At 35.3% G+C, this 21,650-nt stretch overlaps 1 protein-coding gene and 2 non-coding genes across 3 annotated transcripts in view; 1 reads left to right on the forward strand and 2 right to left on the reverse strand.

The window, feature by feature from the left end:
- LOC126914738 (mannosyl-oligosaccharide alpha-1,2-mannosidase IA-like) overlaps positions 1-21,650 on the reverse strand; it is a 588,982-nt gene that overhangs the window by 353,182 nt on the left and 214,150 nt on the right. The window lies entirely within an intron of this gene.
- Positions 8,222-8,294, forward strand: Trnar-acg (transfer RNA arginine (anticodon ACG)). Its single transcript has one exon. It is a non-coding gene; the product is annotated as a tRNA-Arg (tRNA).
- Trnai-aau (transfer RNA isoleucine (anticodon AAU)) lies at positions 8,750-8,823 on the reverse strand. Its single transcript has one exon. It is a non-coding gene; the product is annotated as a tRNA-Ile (tRNA).

Consider the following 21,650-nt stretch of genomic DNA (forward strand, 5'->3'; position numbering starts at 1 on the left):
CAGAGGTAGTTTCAGATCGAGAGATTAACAATCTCGCAGCCTATAATTTCCTCGTTTACTTAAAACTAAAAACGAAAGCGCAAATAGGAAGTTTGCAGTTGATTGTTGTACTACTCACAAGGATCTTATGTTTTATGTAACAGGATTTTATTTGTTACTTATATTCTGTATGTTCTGTTCTATATTATTATTTATTATCATTCATTTATATTAGTATTCTATATTTTATACTTTGTGTTACTATTTTTTTTCTTTATTATCGTTATAAGGAAATTGGTTTATGTTGAGAAAATGATGTATTATAAAACACAATGGTGTAATGATTAGTAGATAGAATGAAATTTGCTAAATATAGCTGTGTGTTCATAGCATTGGATCGCATTTCATTTTATTATTGCATCAATGCATGAATAATTTTTAATTCTGCAGCTGGACAGAGTAACTAAATAAATGGATGAAGCAATGAAAGCATATTTACAGGAATAAATATTACCATAGTTTGGTTATAAGAATATTCTTCGCCTAAAAATATTAAGGCAAATTCCACGAATCTCTATAACAACTTTTTAATCCATTTTCTACTAATTTTTCATTCTTCTGTCACTGTTAGTTTCAGGTCGTAAAATTTACCATAGAATTAGAATAATAAAATTCATATTACAATCCTAAAACGTATTAATGCATAATCTGAGATTTAAATACAAAATTTGTCAAGTTAAACCTAGAACGAAGCACTGAAGAAATCCTAAAGAATGAACGCGAAGCTGTCGTGCAAACAAAAACGATGCTCCAGCTGTACTTTTCGAAGACCACCTGAAAGCCCTGAGGTGTAACTTAACCGTGGCGCATGTAGTTTGCCGGAAGCCCTCCAAACGAAAGTTCGACCGAGAATATCTTTATGGTTTCTAATGATCAGCCATGGAATCGATTTTTCGCTTCTCGATGGGATTCCTCAACTTTCTAATAGGATATTACATGTGTTAAATTCGAACATTCGTTAAATGTTAAACATTCAAAGAACGACGAAACACGTTTTCTACAATTTTTATAAGGGAGCATAAAGTTTAAAATTCCCGGACACTCTAAAAGTGTCGCAATGTAGAAAAAATGCTCAAAGCCTTCGCTCTCATTTGCAAGAATCTAATTATAATAATTGTAATCGTCCACGTATTTAGTAAAATACTCAAATATAGCATTTCAAGATATATAAAAATCCTACGAGTCAACGAAGATAAAAAATCGATAAAAACTACACCGAAGACCTTCGTGCTCATCTATGGGAAAGTAATCGTAATTAAGTATTCTCGTCTTTTTGAAATAGTCAGATACGTTTAAAAATGTATGAAAATGAAAGTGAAACACCTATAGCTAAAACTTTCACGGTCATTTATAAATCAGTGACTATGACAATTCTATCTATCCACATCTTCAATAAGCGCCTGAAAGATTCGGAAATACACGATAATCTCGATTCCACGAATGGCAGTATCAGGAGATCGAGAGATCGATACGTGACCTCTAATCGATATTCCACGGACCATTCGAAACGTTGAAGCGGAGGTTGGAACAAATTCCTGCGGCAAAAGTGCCGCCAGCGTTTAACGGATGCGAGAGTATCATTTACATGAGGCGTAAGTATGGTTGTAACGCGTGTTCAACGCGGAAAACGGCGAATCATGCGGAACGGAGCGGAATAGCTCTTTTATCGCGAACTATAGAGGATCAGGAGGGAAACTCGGCCGGCGTGGGACATAGGGAAATAGGAATCCTGAAAGCTGGTAAATATTGACGTTAAACCGAGCAATAATAGCGGGTCTTGGAAAAGAAAATCTCGTTGCGGCGCGTTACGAGAGAAGCCGCAGGGGAAATTGAGAAGCGAAGATGCGGCAAGATGGAGCAAGGAATTTATTTGTTTAAACCAGACACAGAGCTTGGAACGTTTATGATGATGATGCATACTTGAAGTTCAAAGAGAGTATATATGTACAGTGACTCGCGAAATCGTTTCAAACATTTGCTATAGACACTTTTTATGAACATAATATCGTGCTCACTGTTCAAATTTCATTAGCATTGGAACGAGTAAACCGCGGATATTTACAAAAATTTACATTTCTACGAATGTAATTGAAGAACTGGAACTTGGATGAGAAATTGTTATACTTATTTTCTGCATACTCATCTACTCACACGTGTATATATAAACATTCGTTGAAGTTTCTCCAGTAAGAAAACAAAAATATTATAACGAATATTACTTCGAATATTTTACATATTTTTGCATATTATGTGCATTCTGTATATTTTTGCATCTTTGAATTTTCAATAAACGTATGTATCGTTTCCTTTATTCTATATATAAAATTTGCTTCATCCCTATCTCCATTATATTGTACTATGATTCATACATCGTTTCGATTAGCTTTCGAATTTTGAAAAAAAAGAACAGATAATTTACATGGAGATGAACATGAAATCGTCTAAGGATCCTGCTCACGGGTGTCCCCGAACGTACAAACGTTTCACGACCGGCTGCCACCGTAAACTGTGAACCGTACAAGCCAGGTACAAGCGCAACTACGATTTTGTGTCTCTTTCTGCTATGGTAAATTATGGAAGAGACCCGAGAGGCGCCAAGAATCACCCCAAACAATGGTCAAGTCGAATGCACGATCCAACTTAGATGATTCTTGTCTGAATGCTGCAGTACTCATCTCATTCGTCGAATATGATTCATTTACCTTTATACGTTTTATTTGTTTGTAATACACCCATTCTTTGAAGAAATAAAAAGGTAGCAGTTAAAAAATAAAATTGTCTATGACCATTATGCTACTTCAATCATACAAATAAATAATCATTACACATCTCTATTTCATGAACTGTCGCTACATAATCTCTACATACAATCGCTTTTTACTAAAAATATATATCAGAGACATACATACGCAAGCAACACGTCAGTATTATACTTCCAACTTCTTATGAATTTTTATCCATCTAACAGGAATTCATGTGCATAAATTCAATCCTATTGTATTTATTAATATTTTTACTAACTTACAATCCTATTATTTCTCTATACAGTTTATTAATATTTTATTCTACTGTTTTACAGCCCCATCACAAATAAGATTTCTAGAATTTCCTACGCATCTGTCTAATCGTCCAAAAATTCCATCGTCAACATGAAAAGCCTCCAATCCACGTGTAAAGCCAGGAATACACGTGGAAATACCGTGATGGGAATTCACGTTTAAATAAATGGATTTAAAAGTGGATGAAAACTCATTTGATCGTGCACAATTAAAATTGCGTTCAAATACAGAGAAACTCACTGTGCATACTTATTAACATTTCTACTTACAATATCTCTGTTTTACCATTTACCAAAAATTTACTGTACTATCTTATAACTGCAAAACTTTCATAATTTCATAGTCATCGGCCTGATCGTTCCAAGATGCAACCATCAGCATCATAAACCTGTAACCCATTCGCGAAGTAAGGAATACACGTGAAAACAAATGAAAACATTCTGAAACCGAGGTAGGAAGCTGTTGGTCGTGTAGAGGTTAACAAGGGTCAGTTCATCGATCTGGAATCTCGATGTGCCCTCCGCCGTCACGAGTTTCCCGTTCTTTCGCGAGCCTCTCCGCAACAGTCGCCAGTTTTAAGATCCACGACACGAATAACGTCCAACACGTGACCAGCCGTGGGCTTCATCGTTCACCGCGTCTCCTCGGCCACGAAGGGACACGACGAGGCTTGTTTTTACTCGACCTGGTATCAACGTATCGTCGTCTCCAACCTTTCTATACGTATACGTGTGCGTCTGTATCTGGATGCTGGCAGAGAGGCTTCTCTGAGCTTCGACGTCCGCGGAAACTTAAATCGTAAAAGTTTAATGGCGTTACGGGTTGAAGGAACGCGCGTGCATCGAAATCGATACACCACCCTCCAATACGCTTGATTTCTACTGCGAACCTGTCGCGCCATACTGCCTTTTTCCGCTCCCTAATTGGATCCACCTGAGATAGTCGAACCGAGCTGATTTTCTATTTTTGGGCTGATTTAGTTTTAGAATTGTGGATGTACTCGGATTAATTGGTTTAGGGTATTAGGATGGAGGATAGCTTCGCTAAAATAAGGGTGCTTTTAACGCGTTAATTGTTATGGTGACAATCAGTTATCCACGTTTTACTGAACCTTCTACAAAGATTATAATGAGATACATTTGATGGAGTAAGAAATTTTCAACGATGAGAATGATTTAGATAGCATTGTCAGAGAAAAAGTGCGCAAATGCGATATAGTACTTTCACAAGAATCAAACGTTACGGTATAATACATTTTGATCTGTCGAGGCTAGCAGAGCAAAGTGAATAATTTGTATGTGCATTATGCGTACCTATACGGAGATTCTTCGTTTTATTATATTATAGTGAATTTTCGTTATAATATCTTACGGGAGATAAACTATCATAAAACAGTTGCAAAAATCAAGCCAAACGAAAGGTACCGAAAAAGTTTCATGCTCTTTGATATTACTAAATACGAAATGCATTGTGTCGAAATAGACCGACATTTCCTCTGGTATTATACTCGGTTAACATCGTCAGAGTTAGCTCAAATATGTAATATTTAAGAAGTAAGATAACTAAGCTTTCTCTATTTTCATCAACAATTCACAATTCGCTCCCAAAGGTTCCATGACTTGAAGTAACTGCATAACAATTGTATGGTGTTTGTGCAAGAATGACGCGTTCGTAGATTACTGACTCGCATTTAGCGAAACACTACACTATTCTGCTCTTAAAATAGAGCCGTCCTACTTTCGAATTTGCTAGCTTTCGAAATAAATATGCCACTTTAGAATTCAAAGTCTTGCGAAATAAATGTACTAGTAAATTTGGTGAAAATTTGATGTGCAAAAATCTCTACGTAGATACATAGTATATACGATATTAAAGTATATATAGAAAATATACAAAAAGTAAAATACTCATTACGATATAAAACACCCCCAAAAATATGAATTTAGATAAACATTCGTCTAACCGTTACCTTTAGCACTTATTTTCGCAAATTCACTTTCACGACAGAACATAAAGCCGACAGGCTACCAAAACCAAAAGATATTATATTCAAAATTCAAAAACGACTGACCGCAACTTCTTTCCTCTCCACCAAAGATCCAGAAAGTTATTTGATTCGAAAGAAGGAACCCTCCATCGTTTTCATCTCTCTAAAAGGAGAACAGCCACTTGGCGAACAGGCTGGTGAATTTTTTCCTCCAAGTTCGGGTTTAATTTCAGCCCGAAAGCCTTGGTCGGACGAAGTTTCGAGTAGGCGAAAAACGGGTGGAAAGTACAACGAGGTTGGAAGGAAGGCAGGAAGGAAGGAAGGAAGGAAGGAAGGAAGGAAGGAAGGAAGGAAGAAAGTAAAGAAGCAAGGAAGCAAGAGAAGAGAGAGGAAGAAAGGAGGGGGACGGAAAATGGGGGTCGAAGTTTCGTTCGAATGTTCTCTCTTACGGTAGAGCCAGTCGGAAGTTATTTGAGAACCGGCCCGAGACTTCTTCATTATTGCGTCTTTAATGAACCTTAAAATATTCCGCGCTGCCCGATCACGATCATCCATTGGCAAGGAAACGCCTGGGAAGCTGGCCCGAAAAGCGAAAATGTTTGGAAGGACAACAGCTTTTATACAGGTACAGCGTAAGAGTAATATTCGCGCCGGGGGAGGAGCTCTGGGAATTGCGAGACTCGTAAATACCCAATTAGTCGTTTCGTGAGGTTACGAGCTTTATGAAGTCCCCCTTGAACTATGTTGCCACGAGAGGAAATATACTGTATTATCCAATTTTCTTTTCAAATTTTTAAGGTTTATGATAATTAAGGATTTGTATAATTTTCATAATCGTTAATTATAGAAACATATCTTTTCTGGTGGTTTCTGAAGGGGATTAATAAGTAATTTTGCTGGAAAATATACGTTTGTCAGAATCGGTCAGAATGATGAGTCCGTGATTTTTCACAGAAATATTTCCGATTTACGACAGTGTATTCTTGGAAGTTTGAATGAATTTTTGGAAAATATAGAAGTAAAAGCTTGCCTTTCTCCTTGCAATATGTAATATTTTACACATCTGTATTCTAATTTTTTAAATACAACTTTGAAGTATATTTCAAGCGTCGGTAGTTTATTAGTATCGATTCTCCCAATTCCAAAGCTACCACTTTCCATCTCTTTGTATTATCTATATATTCGGAAAATATGTACAAAGAGAAGAAAACATTTCGTAAGAATAGAAGCGTAAACATCGCTACGAATTATTACAAAATAAATTTGCTCAGCTGCGTTGGCTTTTCTACCTCGCGTGTTTCAATCATCCCCGCAATCCCATCAACACGTCAACGGCTATTCTCTGCATCGCGCACGCAAATCAAACTCAATCGCTTCCAATAATCGATAATTAAACACTCCAATAAATCAACAATTAAATAACACGCAGCAATTAATGACAACTATCGTTACAATTCCTGCGATGTTATCCCAAGGATCGAATTCTATTCCACGATCTACAAATCTCTACCACCTCTCTCTGTATACTCAATCTCTGTCTAAAGCTACCTACATATATATCTCATTCACCCATTTTATTCCTGCGTGCACGCTGTATCAAAGCACCGTGTCCCGTTAACGACACTAATAATCATTAATCCACGCCCACGATAAATGCACGACATTCTCGTTCGAGCCGCACGAGAAGGAAGCAAAACGAGACGGGAAACCAAGTGGAGAACCCGCAGGGAGTTTATCGATAACGAGTATCCTTCGAAAAAGTTGCCGTGGTTTTTATGTTGTTATGATGCATGTAGTTCCGATAAATATCGTGACAATAGAAATATACACGTGATTCGGGATAGGAACGCACGAGGAACTGTTGTAATATACACAGGCTCACGAAAGTATTCGAACACTTTTATAAATATACGTATCGTGCGTGTTATACTGTTATATTGTCATGCGAAATTTGCAATTTCATTAGCACTTTTATGAGACTATCATGATTATATTTGTCACTTTGAGTTCTAGGAAGAGAAAGCGGAGACACTTGAGGGTGCCATAAATTAACTCCTCTATCTTCATGGACTAGTGGCCCCAATGGTTCGCGACTACGACGCCTAAAATATCTTTGCATTCTTTGTGAAATCGTCAGCACGGACGAACGTCATTATTATAGAATTTATTTACGAATTTGGCGCGATTGGGTGTGAAAGCGAAGATGAATGTAGAAGTAAATATTGGGTTGACAACTAAGTGATTGCGGATTTTGTCAATACCACCTAATGATAAAATCGGCAATCACTTAATTGCCAATTCAATATATATATATTCATAGGTGAGAGTTATACAACGGAGCATATTCCTAAGTGCGATTAAAGCCAACAGTAAGTTCGAGTTTTATTGTTTAATTGGAAAGAATAAATTCAAGTAATATTATGGTATTTTTTTGTTGAAAGAAAACATTAACAAACAACGAAATTATAAGAGTGACAGCGAAGTAAAACGTCATAAGAGCAGAGTTTCGTTCGTACATGTGCACCATTCTATGGTTTGAAGCTTTAACTTCAACTATATGATGATAAAGTCGCTAGAAGTTAATTATTACGTGGTAAAAGAGACGCTATAACAGTATATATTTAAAACGCAATTTACGAAACATCCACAGAAAATGTCGTGTTCTTTGATCATAAAGCTCTTAACAATTGCTATTAAATTTTCAAAGCGGAAATAGTTTCTCTTATTACGCTCGTAATTTATCGGGTCGTATATTTCCTGATGCCAGCGAGGTTAAATGTTAGAAAGGAACGTTTCGTAACTACTTAGCCTTAAGCAATTTTCTTTTTTGTTTATTATTTCCAGGTTTTTTACATATTTTTTTTTACATGATTTTTTCCAGAATAAACGCTGAATTCTGGTTGTGGGATGGTTTAGGCAAAAGTACCGATACGCGACGGTACGACATAGCCATGCATTATTACATTTTTTTTTTTTTTTTAAGATTATTATTGTAACTTGAATTTAAGCCGCTGTTGCGCTGTGTTTATGTACGATATTTTATTTTATGTCCTGAAAGCCTAGTTGCAAAAACAGGGCTGCCTTAAGCATTCGCCAAGAATCAGCGAGCTAGAAATTGTAAATTCGAAAATCGCGCGGTCCTGTGGCGCAACGGATAACGCGTCTGACTACGGATCAGAAGATTCCAGGTTCGAATCCTGGCAGGATCGACTTCTTTTTTAGTTTTTTAATGTTTCTTTTGACCAAGAGTAGTTACTTTAAATTTGTTATAACCTTCCGACGTTAGTTTTGCGAAATTTCAACGTTTAACTTTGTTGGAAATAAATTCAACGTTGAAATTGAATTTGTCACGTGCGAAGATCGTATCAATTTTCGATAAATTTAGTGTATAAATTTTGAACACGTGTACTGATTTTGGACATATGTATCAATTTTCGTGAATTTGAGTGAACGACGTAAGATAGATCTGTTTTAATGAAGAAGAAATCAGGTTAGAGTCTATTTGTAGTTTCTGTTAACAAGAATACTCGGAGCTGCTACCATAAAATTTTCTATTGAATTTTTGTAGCAAAAATAGCAAAAAATGAATGCTTCTTTTTAAGAAATGTAATGAAATTTGTTTTCTAAATGTATAAAAATTGCCAGATATTGAAAAAAAAAAAACTGGCCCATGGGGGGATCGAACCCACGACCTTCGCGTTATTAGCACGACGCTCTAACCAACTGAGCTAATGGGCCGTTGAGATCGTTGGTTCAATTCAGCTTTAAATAGCACATAGTATCAATATCTATATTTAATACAAAAAGAAGTTATGATGAAGCAGTATTTTGACAAATATTTATGAATGTTTGTATTTCCATATGACCCATATCTAAGTTTATATCATTAAAAATAACACGCATCGGTTCTACATAGTATATGTGTCAACTGCGATGCATTTTCGAGACGATATAATGGCAGGTAGTCTGCCGTTATTTAGCCTTATCATAATTTGTGGTGGAATCGAGGACTCAATAAGAATTTCGGCAGATTACACAAGTGAATGTCTGAAAAGTCGATAACTTGTGACTAAAAATCGCCTAGTTATAAGGCATCGATTATGTCTGCTCAGTTAGCTAGAGTTGACTATGAAGCGATGTTTTTTTGACAAGTGGACAGTGAGGAAGGGTACAACATTTATCCTAAAATTTTGAGTGTGAAAAAGCTACCTGGAGAAATTTCTAACATACATATATACGTATATAGTAAATAGTATATACGTTGACCAACTTGCTATGGGTTACAATAACGAGCAATTGAAATTCCAGTATCGATACTTCTATTAATAGCATTTTGCAATTAAGTTTCGTATATCTTTCAGTTTAACAGTATAAAATTGCTACAATACTTGATCGTCTAAAAATAAGTGGTCCCAATTAAAGTTGAACGCGAATAGACACTCTAAATGGAGCATCGTCAGAGGCAACATTTGAGATTAGATATCGTTATCTAACTCAATTTCTCGTATAATTTCAATTCAAATTTTCAATTATAGCTTCAACCATATCACCTAGTTCGATCTATAATTACAGATAAGGTTACATAATCTCAAAATTGAAAGCGCTGTTTTGCAGAACACAAGAATCGTATACTATTTTTAAAATGGTCGACGTACATTTGTAAAATCGAGAAAGATATCTGACAGAGGCACATAATTAAACGAATTGATCAGTATTTTTTATGCAGACGAAATTGTCAGTGCTTCCTCGTCAGAACAATTTTTGTATGTTTTCCGCTCTCTTAATTCTCATTAAGAATCGTCAGAATTGAAAATTTTCAAGTTTGGAACTGGAATACGAAGAATATCTCTTTCTTTAGATATTAAATACAAATAAAACTGTCAATTCTTCCGTTAAAAAATTTGTAGGTCTTGTAGATGTTGATTAACTAAATGAATCATAACACACGATAATCTTATATTTATGATACGAACATTTATGTTCAGGTAATCGAATAATTTTGTTTTCAACGAAGGAAACCCGCCAACATTATTAGTGAAAATGCAAAAAAGGATTTCTTCCAATTTCTACTCTTGTTTCTCTTCTCTTTCTACGAGAAATTATTTTTAAATTTTCCATTAATAAACGTTTTCTGATTATCAAAGTTCAACTGAGTTACTGCTCTACAGTTGAAGTGACGTCGAGTGTGGGAGGGTATCACAACCTTTGGCATCGATTTTTAAGACAAAGTTCATTCACGCGTGAACCTTTTTTGGCGAAACAAATGACATGAACGTGACAAGGTCAAGGTAGGTGCAAGCTGTAGATCAAAGTTTTACGGCTGATCTCTGACTCGGTGGCTCGCAAGGTTCCGAAGGCGGTCTTGCGGACGTCGAAAAACATACATTCGGCTGAGCGGGTCGCATCGCCGCTATAAATCTTCAGCTTTATGTTACGATCCTGAAAATACGCTGCGAGATGCCTGGCGACACGCCAGCGACCGGACTGAAACAGAACGCACGCGGCTCCGCAGGTCACGCTCGAAACAAACTTTTCTAGAATCATTCAATCATACAAAGACGAGATTTAACCCTTCTTTATAGTGTAGCTCGGACGAGAAAGTCAGACAAGATGTCAAGTATACATAGTACTATAATATATCGGTGAGTAAAACTCTTCTAATAAAATTTTTTTGTATTATACGATATGGGTATCATTTATCGACCACATCCACTTCCAATCTTGACGAAATTCATTAAATAAAATTTTCTTTAGGTTAAAATTTTGTATGGATATTGGCGGGCAATGTAGCAGGACGAACAATTTCAATGAATAAATTATTATAACTGCAATTTAAAGTCTAATTTAGAAATGATACAGAAAAACCAATATTAAATTTTATTTTTAAGGTCAGATTATCTGTGTTTTAATCTGGCTTCTAAGATTAATATTACGAACAAATATTGATAAGTTCGAGAACTTGACGATAATGTGCTTTCATTTATCTATCTCTCATCGAACGCGTATATTATATGCTTCGTCCATTAAACGAATAGACTTGATATATAATATTATTCTTGACGATTACTTCTTAAATGTAATTAATATTATTTTTATAATTTAATTAGCATTACTTCGCGATCCATTGTCTACGATATTCGTCATTAAACATAATTTATCGGCACGTAACGAAAACATTTCATCGTGAAAAATATCGTCGGCAAATTAATGACGACACGTGCACCGATTCGTCGGCGCAACAACAACCGGTGAATAACAATTACTCTGAGTAATTAATTATATTTCGTTGATATGAATGCACGACGGTGCTGATAAATATTAGAACAAAGTTATTAATCTTTTGAGAGGCAGAAGCGCACGTGTGGACTCTGTATAAGCATTATTTAATTGTGTCTCCCGTATATACTTTGTATTTTGCAATTTCATTGCCATAAAGACAAACATAATAGTAAAATAATCGAGCAATCTTTTCTGGTAATTATCTCCTCACGAAGTATTTCAAAAGAAATTATTCATAATCATTCGTTATTGTATTAATTGCAATTTCTACCACTTTTTTAATTGCAATTATGGCATGGGATACGTGCTAACCACTGAATCCTTTCTTTACAACACATTTTCACTGGCGGATAAGGGGAAGTTTATAATACAAGAAGTATAAAAGATAATTGATAATAATATGGTAAAACTTTAATACGGAAGTCGCTAAAATTTGTATGTACAGTTTCTTAATTTTAAACATTTTTTTATCTTTAGACACTTTATGGATATTTGAATACTTGAAAACTCGAAACGTGACTACAGATCTGGAATGCGCGAATAAAATAAAATTATTATACCTCTATATTTCACCTTCAATAGGGACATTTCATTCCTGGCAGAGAAACGTTACAATCTTCAAGCGTACTCCTATGAAATTTAATTCCGCGTAATTTAATTACTCGAAAGAAGATTAGCTTTTTCCCATGTGACAATGTACCGAATTTGCGTTTTAATTCAGAAAAACAGAGAGAAGGAGGAAGGAACTGGACGGAGATACAAATCTTTAATTATCGTCAATGACGATATGTAGATTAAACATCGTACGGGAAAGGCATACGCGAAATAATTCCTCCTCCTGGCTGAGTTTAAAGTTTATTTGCGTATCCGTGACACGAGCACGTTGCCGGTGCCAACGCGACGTACACTGAAATAAGAGACACCACTTAAGCGACAGATTTATGCGAACAGATATATACGCGTTTCTCGCAAAAGAACCAATTTTTTTTACGTTCTTTCTTTGCACGACGTGGTGCTTCTTCGTGAATTACGATCCCAACAGCCTTGTTTTGTTTTATAATTTTACGTCGTGTACAGCAGTTTAGTTGACTACGATGTATGCAATGGAATTTCACGTGCTGCAACGAAATTTTAATTAACGTTTGATTAAATAAACCGTTTGTCAGTCGAATCATGTAACGGGAACATAACATTGCAGTTTAATAAGTTATGAAATAACTAAAGGATAAATATATTTGTTTTCGATAAAACTGGTGTCTAATTTTAGTGCGTTGTGTCTTTTTTATAAAACCATTGGTAGAAACATGTTTTTCTTATTCGCGATAAATGAAAATCTATTCTCATGAGCTACGAAGGAAGAAATTCTGAAAGAGTTAATATAAAAATTATAATCCAAAACGCGGTTCCTCACGAGCTATCTAGTTAGTACGTGATAATACATGCATACATTTTGAATATATCGCAAAACCATTTATAAAAAAATTCAATATTAAAATATTCGATATATATTCTGTATTAATAATAAAATATGTAAGATCTGTCTAGTACTAATGATAAAATATTCACTGTTTATTCAATATTAATAATGAAATATCCGGTAGCTACTATCCAATATCTAGGCAATAACAACAATAAAACATTCAAATTGGAAAGAGAACGAAATAATTCGTACGTCCATGAAAATAAAGGTTTGATGCATTGGCTATTTTCATTCAATCACTCAGAACACGTGTACATGGATTCTACAGCAATAGCAAAAACTTCAATCGCGATTCCTTCGACGTTCCACGCGAAACAGTCTGAAATATTCGACATCGATCGATCATATTTCTCGCTTCGATTCGAAGCGACGCTGAGCTTGATGAAAAAGACGAACATTAACCAATCTGAGAAGGCAAAAAAGAAAATCCAATTACATGGCCGTATCGTTTTCAATCTTCATCGAGCTCGAGCGACAGCTTGTCCCTGCTACATACGCGTTCGTAAAGAATCATAAAGGACGTTACGAACGAGAAGAAATAAAAATCAAACGATACGTTTCCTTCTCCCTTCCTGTCCCTTATATTTTTTTCCTGCAAGCTCAAAGTACAATTATGTTCGTTCGAATATTCGTTTCACTTCTCTGTCTGATTCGTTTTGTCGATGAGAGTGAGAGAGACATGGAGAATATAAAAAGCGAACTGCGTTTGACAGCAGCGCTGCAAAGGAAAAAGGAACGATCAGAAAAGGAATAATTAATCAGTTTGATAAGATCCAGGTAGATGCATATTTTAGATTTATACAATGTTTTATATTATTCCATTAAATTAAATGTATTTTATTTAGTTGATTTCTTTAAGGGTTGCTTTAAAAGTAATTGGCGTTTCGCAAAAAGAATGATCACATGTGACGTATAATTGTAGCAAATTATAAATCGATGAAAAGGAATCTTTTGTTCTTATAAAATATATAAAACAAGGACTTCTCGTTTTCCAAAATTTTGTCATAGTAAAAAGATACATGTACTTTTAAATTAATCACTCTACTTTTAAAAATCTTCCACTCAAAAGAAGGTAAAACAACGATATATTCGGACGTAAACAACGGATATTTTCATATGCAGGAAATCATAGTAAACAGATATTCAATATATGAGTACCCTATGGTTACGCGATTACATTACGATTATTATAAATTTTAGATAAAAAATTCTTCCCTAAAAACAAGATATATAAATCAAAGAGATACAGAAGACTCACATTATAGCCAATCCCGGCATAAAGATAAAGATGATCCCGGCGTAAAGCACAAACATATTATATGATTGACCAACTGCAAAAGGGGTATACGATAACTCAAGAAGCTCCCTAAGTACCATTCCAATTTCTTTTATCACCTCTTCCCACCTTCTCATCGCTAAAAACCCACAAGACGATACTCCATAAAAATCCCAACACATTTCACCGTAACGACTGTTTCGATGACAAGGGAAAAGAGAAGAAGAGGTAAGAAAAGAACAAGAAACGAAAGCAAGGGAGCGAACGAAGAAAAAGAATCAGAGAAGAGTAACACGAAAGCTTCGAGCGCACCTGTAGAACGTATCCATGGCGTTGTAACGAGGAGAAAGAACGGGACGTTTGGCTGGTATCAAAGGGGATCGCGGCATTCGCGGCAGAGTCGAGTGTGTCCATTTGTTTTCGGGCTTCCCTAATGATCGTTAAGGGCCAATAAATATTTCGCCGCGCGGTGAAACGCCGCGTTCGTCCCCAAGAGGCTCTGTCTCGCGGAGGCGCGATAAAACATTTTCTAGTTTATATGCTAATATCAGGCGAAGCCACTAAGTGCCTTTCGCGACGAGCCTGCTTCCACGAGATCGTTCCTTTCTCCGCTCCTTCGATTCCCTCTTCTCCTTCGAGTTCTATCGAGTTCCTTCGTGACGAAGAATTTTTCGTGGTCCAAGAAGGAAAAAGCGAATCAGAGAGAAAGAGAGAGAGAGAGAGAGAGAGAGAGAGAGAGAGAGAGAGAGAGAGAGAGAGAATTGAAGTTCTTTAGGGAATCAACAGAGAACGTAATGGCGAGGAGTTCTTCGGAATGAATATCTCTTCTTTGATAAAATTAAGAAAGCTCGTTGGTAAGTGTGTTTAATTTAATGTGGTGGTTTTATTGGTGGATGATTTTTATGGAAGATGCTTTATACGCTATTAAGAGACTTAACGTTGGAATATAGATGTAGGAAATGTGTTGGAGGCTAAGTTGAGGAAGTTGCTGGTTAATTAAGGATGGTAGGAAGATGGCTGTCTTTTATGCGTTGGAAGTCGTCAAATTATGAGTAAACCTGCGATGTGATCTTTGGCCTTTTGACTTTTCATTGGTGTTTCAATACGTACTTATCTTCCTCATCTGTTATGTATTATATATTAAATATTATACAAGCGAAACCATCACGATTTTTAGAGATTCTAATTTAAACTATCTATAGCAGTATTACTTCAATTACTCTCTAATTTCAAATCATTCTAAACCATCAAAAATCCATCCAATTGTCCTCTAAAAGAAAAGAAACCTTTATACCACTAGCAAACTGAATTTTCTAGCATTTTGTACCGACTCTGCCCAACCGGTAACTTTGTAAATTCTCTGGAAACGTCGGCTGTCAGTATAAAACTGCGCAGGATAAACAGGCAACGCGGCAGGTCAAGCAGTTGGTATATCGTAAAATTAGTATAACTAAAGAGGAAAGCGCGAACGTGCTTTCAGAATCGTTTAGAAACTACTTCGTTTTCATGGGTTGATAGCAGCCAGCCTGGAATCCAAAGTTCCTTACTGCAGTCGACATCGTTCCGCGGACGAGAATGGCTCCTACCTTTACGGGATTACGTGTTTGCGATAATGGAACAGTTGAAACTCCTTCAGACCGTTTTGGAACAATATCGGAACACGCGTCCAAACAACCGGAGAACGACATCCTTGTGCAACTACCAGACTTGGTTGCCCGATGCAACTCGATAAGCAAATTCGTTATATTACAATCTCGTTAACGTCGAAGACCTTCCTTCCTTCGTTTCGCGCCGTATATGTACTCCTCGCGAATGCGAAATCCGGTTAGATGCTGTACGGAGCGCAGGATCAGGGTTAAGTGGATTTTCGATAAAGACGTTCTATTTAATATAAACTGAAAATGAGAGGGAAAAAAGGAAACAACGAAAAGAGTGGAATGGAGGAGCTTTTTCTCTTGGGTGGAAAAATTTATGGAGATGAAAGATAAAAAATATTTCTTTACTTTTATGAGAATAGGAAGATTGATATATATGTAGGATGTTTTAGATTTTTTTGATATAATGATTAAAGAAAAATTAAAGGAAGATTGATTTTGTCTCCTTTATATGTATAACAGAACTGAATGTTTACTTGTACGAACATTGTGAGGAGAAAGAAATTGAACGAGAATTAGTACATTAACTAAATTGAAAGGAAATAAATACAGAAATTTCTAACGTAATAAATTGAAATTTTCGTAGATGCCAATGCTATAGGTATTTATAGAAATACGCAACATTTTGAAATAGAGTGATCGTATGTAAATTAATAGAAAGATCAACGGAGGAACCAATGTGTTATTTTATATTTATGTTTATGTTATATATCTATTATAAATTTTTGATAAACCATTGATTATCCACTTTTTTCTGATCAATATTCAAAGAATATGGTAGCATCATCTGAGAGGCAAAGAAAATTGATGAAGTTCAAGTATTCTGTGAACTCTGTACATTTTTACTTGTCGATTAGATTGATATTCTGACGATATCCGTGATAGATGGTTCAAATTAAATTTATCAGGGAATCGTTAGTTGTCGAACTTAAATTGACCTGGCTTCGTCTTGGATGAAGTTTGATGGAATAAATAATCCCATAACTTCAGTAAAGCTACTATAAAACTTGTATTATTTTGCACTTGTACGATGGTTTTGTATTTTTTTACTAAAAATTTCTAGGGATCAAATCGTATATATTCTCAAATCTTTTAAAAATCCTCGATATCCTAGTCTAATCTAGTACATCCATTTTCTATATCCAAACTGTGGCAAGACAGACTAACAATGACAAATAGAGTCCATCGTCAAGTTCTCGAAACTCGTGTACTCTTTCTTCAAGATCCAACCATCGATCTCTACAAGGACATCAATCTCAATCTATCTCGATCCTTCCTAAAACTCAAACACATTGGCTACCAAATCTGAGCTAAATCACATATAGAGCGTGTCCTAAAAATGGTGCCACAAATAAATCGAGGCAGATTCTGTGACTCAAAATAATTTATCAAAAATCAAAAATAAGAACTTAACTTACAATTTCAACAGAGTCACTGATAGCTTACAAGAGTGGTTGATGCAACAGTAAATGATCAATTAAAGCAAGAAGAAAGATTGCGTTAGAAACTCTATATTTGTTCGGAAGCCAATTGATTCTACAATTTCGACGCTTCGTACTTTCTTATTTTTGTGTGTAGGATGTCGCTAATTTATAGTTTAGGTTCACGTATATCACAGCATATTTTCAAACAGAATTTTCTCCAACGCAATTATGTTTGTTGCATACTCTTCATTTTGTCGTTTACCCGTTGGAAGAAACGTTGCTTAATACCCGATTAAACGACTATATCCCACTTATCTAATCACGAACTCCTATAATTCGAATGAAAAATTACCGATATTAGGTGGAATCGGTAGATTAATAACACAAACTATTTGCTCCCTGACAAGTTAACATAAACCAAGTTCTAGCAGAATTTTTGAGACACGTCGTACATACAAAGCCAAAGAAAATAGTAAGAGATCGAAACTTTTAATTGCAAAATCACCGATACGCGAACTTCTTCGAGCAAACATCATAGCCTTCATCCCTTCTCGCATTCAAATTCGCAGAGGGATGCGCTCTCGACGTGGTGGGCCGGGGCGGAGCAACTTTCTAGACATTTTCTGCGCGCGAGTTGCGGCCAAGTTGGCGTCCGTGGGCCGTCGAACTTCGATTAAATCGGGGAATCGAGTCGAAATCGAGGCGAGACGGATCGAGGAGACGGCCGTAATTGGCCCTCCTTGCTCTCTTGTGCCGTCGATCCTCTCTTCTCTCGATTTACGTGGCCCCGACCAGTCGTTAATCTTTTCCCAGATATACTTGATCATTGCACGCCTCACTACGTCTTCGTTTACGTCCGAGGGGGATCGAGTGCCGACAATTTCCCGTTTCCACTCTGCCATTTCTACGTTCCGCGCGCCCTTAAGGAGCAAAGAATGCCCGACAGGGTCGGCGAGAACAGGAAAGAGAGGCCATCCAGTCGATCGGTGTTTCTTGTTCTTCAATGGACTCTTCTTTTCTCCAAAGAACCGTACAGAGAGAGGGAGAAAAAAAGATGAGGATAGGAGGATTAGCAATCTATCCCGAGCGTATAGTTGCAGAGTTGGAAATCTGGATTTCAAACGACGCACTTAGGGGTCTTACGGCCCCTTAACGACCGGTTGCTTTCAATTTAGAATTCTTTTAATGCACCGACGCGATGCTTAACTATCGGTATAGCGATACGTTCGATCCTCCGCGTTACCTCTTTTACCGGAATATCGGTTGATTACGATGTTGCGTTTGATATGGGAATTGGACGCGTAACCTGGATACCGTAATGTAATATACGATCGTGTAATTTGATTAGACTCTGTGATAGCACGTAATACTATGTGATTGCATGTTATACGTTTAGTTCGGAGATATTAGTTCTTCGAAAGATGTAAACAACCCTCTTTGAATGGAACGATGTAATTTCATTGATGGAGTTATCGGTAGATGGCGGATATTTATGTAAATGTATGTTTCCACGAATGTAATTTAAGAAATAGTTAGAGAATAATTTTTCTGAAAATCGTTTTGTGAAATTGTAAATTTCAAAATCATTTGTAAATTTTCTGAATTTATTTGAATTTTGAAGAAATTATATTAATAGAAATTCTCGTGCAACTTTTACATATCTTTCACGTGAGATATAAGTATCACATCATTTCAGTAAGAAATTCGGGTTAAGCCGATAATCAGTTAAAAGAGAGAGAGAAGACAATGTTAAATAAATTCCTTCCAATCAATCCTGAAAGCTTCTATGAATAATTTCAATTCAGAAGATTATGACTTCTAATAAAACTAAAATTTTCTCACACGTATATCAACTAGGCTACGAATCTCTATGCATGATCATATTTTTATGAACATGAATTAGAGAAATAGGAGTCAAATAGCGACTTATTTTCCATAAACCCATAGACATATCAGACTATTAAAGTTTCTAAATATCATTATTCAAACTACCAAACAAATACTAAAATTATTTTCCAATCTTTAATCTTCCCATAAATCTCTAATTATCCTAGTAATTATTAAGTACTATTAAAATTACGAAAAACAATTATCTATTAAAAATACTTAACAATCGTTAAAATTGTCTTTTAACTTCAAAGTTTCTCATTAGTACCTAAACACTCTTGTATTATTAAAATTACTAAATATAGTCATTAGAGCTATTAAACTACCATTAAAATTAGTTTCCAATTATATTTCTAAGCATCCAATTATCAAAGGAAACCGCAACGTGAGATGAATGGTTAATAAACCACTCATCGTTAAAACCTGTATCGTCTACGATAGCGCAACCAATCGTAATCCACGATACTTTATCAATTATCTAATAGCCGAGACCCGACTCAGAACGAGACTCATTAAATATCCCAATTATCCGACTGGGATATTTCTTCGAATGGCTGGAATTTGTACACGAGCCGCGTATTATGCAAGCGAGGCGCAAGCGCTGCACATTCGGGTTACTTTAATTAGCGAACGCTTCTCTTTAGATAACATCAAGGGGTGGAAAAGGGGTGGTGGATTTCCTCTCTTTAGAACGAGCCTACCATTAGACGGGATAATGCCATTAAGGTATGCACTCTCACGACCACTACGATCTCTTTCGATCGTTCGATAGGTCGACACTTTTCCGTAGAAACTGGAAAACGGGAATGAAACTGGCAAAATATAAAGTAAGAAAGAGCCCAATTTTCCCAGTTCTGAAGTAAAAATGGATATCAAATTTTTTCGCTTGTATATCTCTTTGTTTCTTTATCTCAACTTGTGTAACAAATTCGTTGCTGCGTCCGGATATTTGTAAAATTCTTGAGAAAAGGAAATTTGAGAAAAATTTATGGTCAGTGATTAGTGGGACCTTCATTATCGCAATATTAATATTAAAAGAAGGATTGATTATCGAAGGATTGATTATTAGAAGGTTTGAAAATGGTCTCTTGTAAGAAACAGATTTTTACTTTTTTATTCGTAAACAATTTTCTTTCAAATAGAAAAGTTAGCCAACTATTTGAATTTAGTACGTATTAGATGATTTTATTATTTGATTCAAGTGAAATATCCTTTCTCCAAACAAAGCTTTCACACGATTTAACACACTTTTTTAGCAACTGATCAATTTCATTCCCAGACTTATAAGAATAGAATTCTAGAATTTAAAAATTTTACGAAGTAGTGGAGTTGTTCTAATTCCTTCTGAAATAATTATTTATTTATAATCATCTAACAATGTCCAAAGTGCAAAATTCATATCGCCAATAATTTATTAGATGTTTCTGTAATAAACTGTATTTGATAAATAATAGTTTTGGAGTTATTTAATAACTTGAAGACAAGTATTTATTGTGCTTTCTACATTTGTAAATTTCGGAGATTTCAGATAAAATTTTGGAAAAATAAGTCACGAAAAAAATGGTTTGTATAATGAATTTAAAAACACGGTTTTGTGATTTATTTCTACTACTAAGTGAATCAACGTAATCGATTCAATACCAACGTCGACTGATTTAAGAATAGCAATTGCGAATTTATGAAATTTTTATAAATGTCAACTTAACTATAGTAATTATGCCATTCTGCCTGTAAGCGTTGCTCTCATGGAAAGCACAAGACCTTCGATTTTTCGATTTCACAAAAATTTTGTAGACGCTAATAGATTTCACCACTCAAAAACTCTTTAATACTAAGTTGGATTGTTCGAAATTCCCATATCAGAGATCTGAGAATATTCCTTGTTATTTTCATTTCTTGTATTCATTTTGTGTTTCAGTTTTGCTCGTTGTCTTTCTATTTTTCTATTTTTCTTCTTTAAATGCCCGAATTTTTAATTTTTAAAACTGGAACGGCGTTTAATATTTTACGCGGTTAATAGAATATTCTGCAACATTTCATGCGAGTTTACGTAACATCATTTCACCCAAAGCATTTTTCCTGATTAAAGACGATTCTTAGATATATTTAGCCAGAGTATACGAAATGAATCTTACAGCTTTCCTAAACAGGAATCCAAATAATACAGGTCATAAAGTGATTTAACTTATCATGAAATTTTATTACTCTGCACATCGGTGCTAACGATAATACTAGTGGCAATAAAATAATTCCATCACTGCATTAAAATTAATCTAACCGATATGTCTCTGTGTTTTACTTAACACGATATTATAAAATATAAGTAAAACAGATCGTTTAAAATTCATAACTTCGCTATATTAAAGATCTATCAAAATTCTGTATTAAAGATCTTTGTTAAAGGTTCATTGCAATCTGTTTAAGTTTAATTTGTGCAACATTTCAGTATAAAATTAATAAATACGCACTTAGACTTGTCCTTAAAAAAAGTCTTTAGTATTATCATCAGTCCTATAGGTTTTAATATTAAAAGATTGCCAAGAATCGGGAAGTTTTTCATTCTT

Source organism: Bombus affinis, chromosome 3, assembly GCF_024516045.1.
Source record: "Bombus affinis isolate iyBomAffi1 chromosome 3, iyBomAffi1.2, whole genome shotgun sequence".
In the NCBI taxonomy this organism is placed as follows: domain Eukaryota; kingdom Metazoa; phylum Arthropoda; class Insecta; order Hymenoptera; family Apidae; genus Bombus; species Bombus affinis.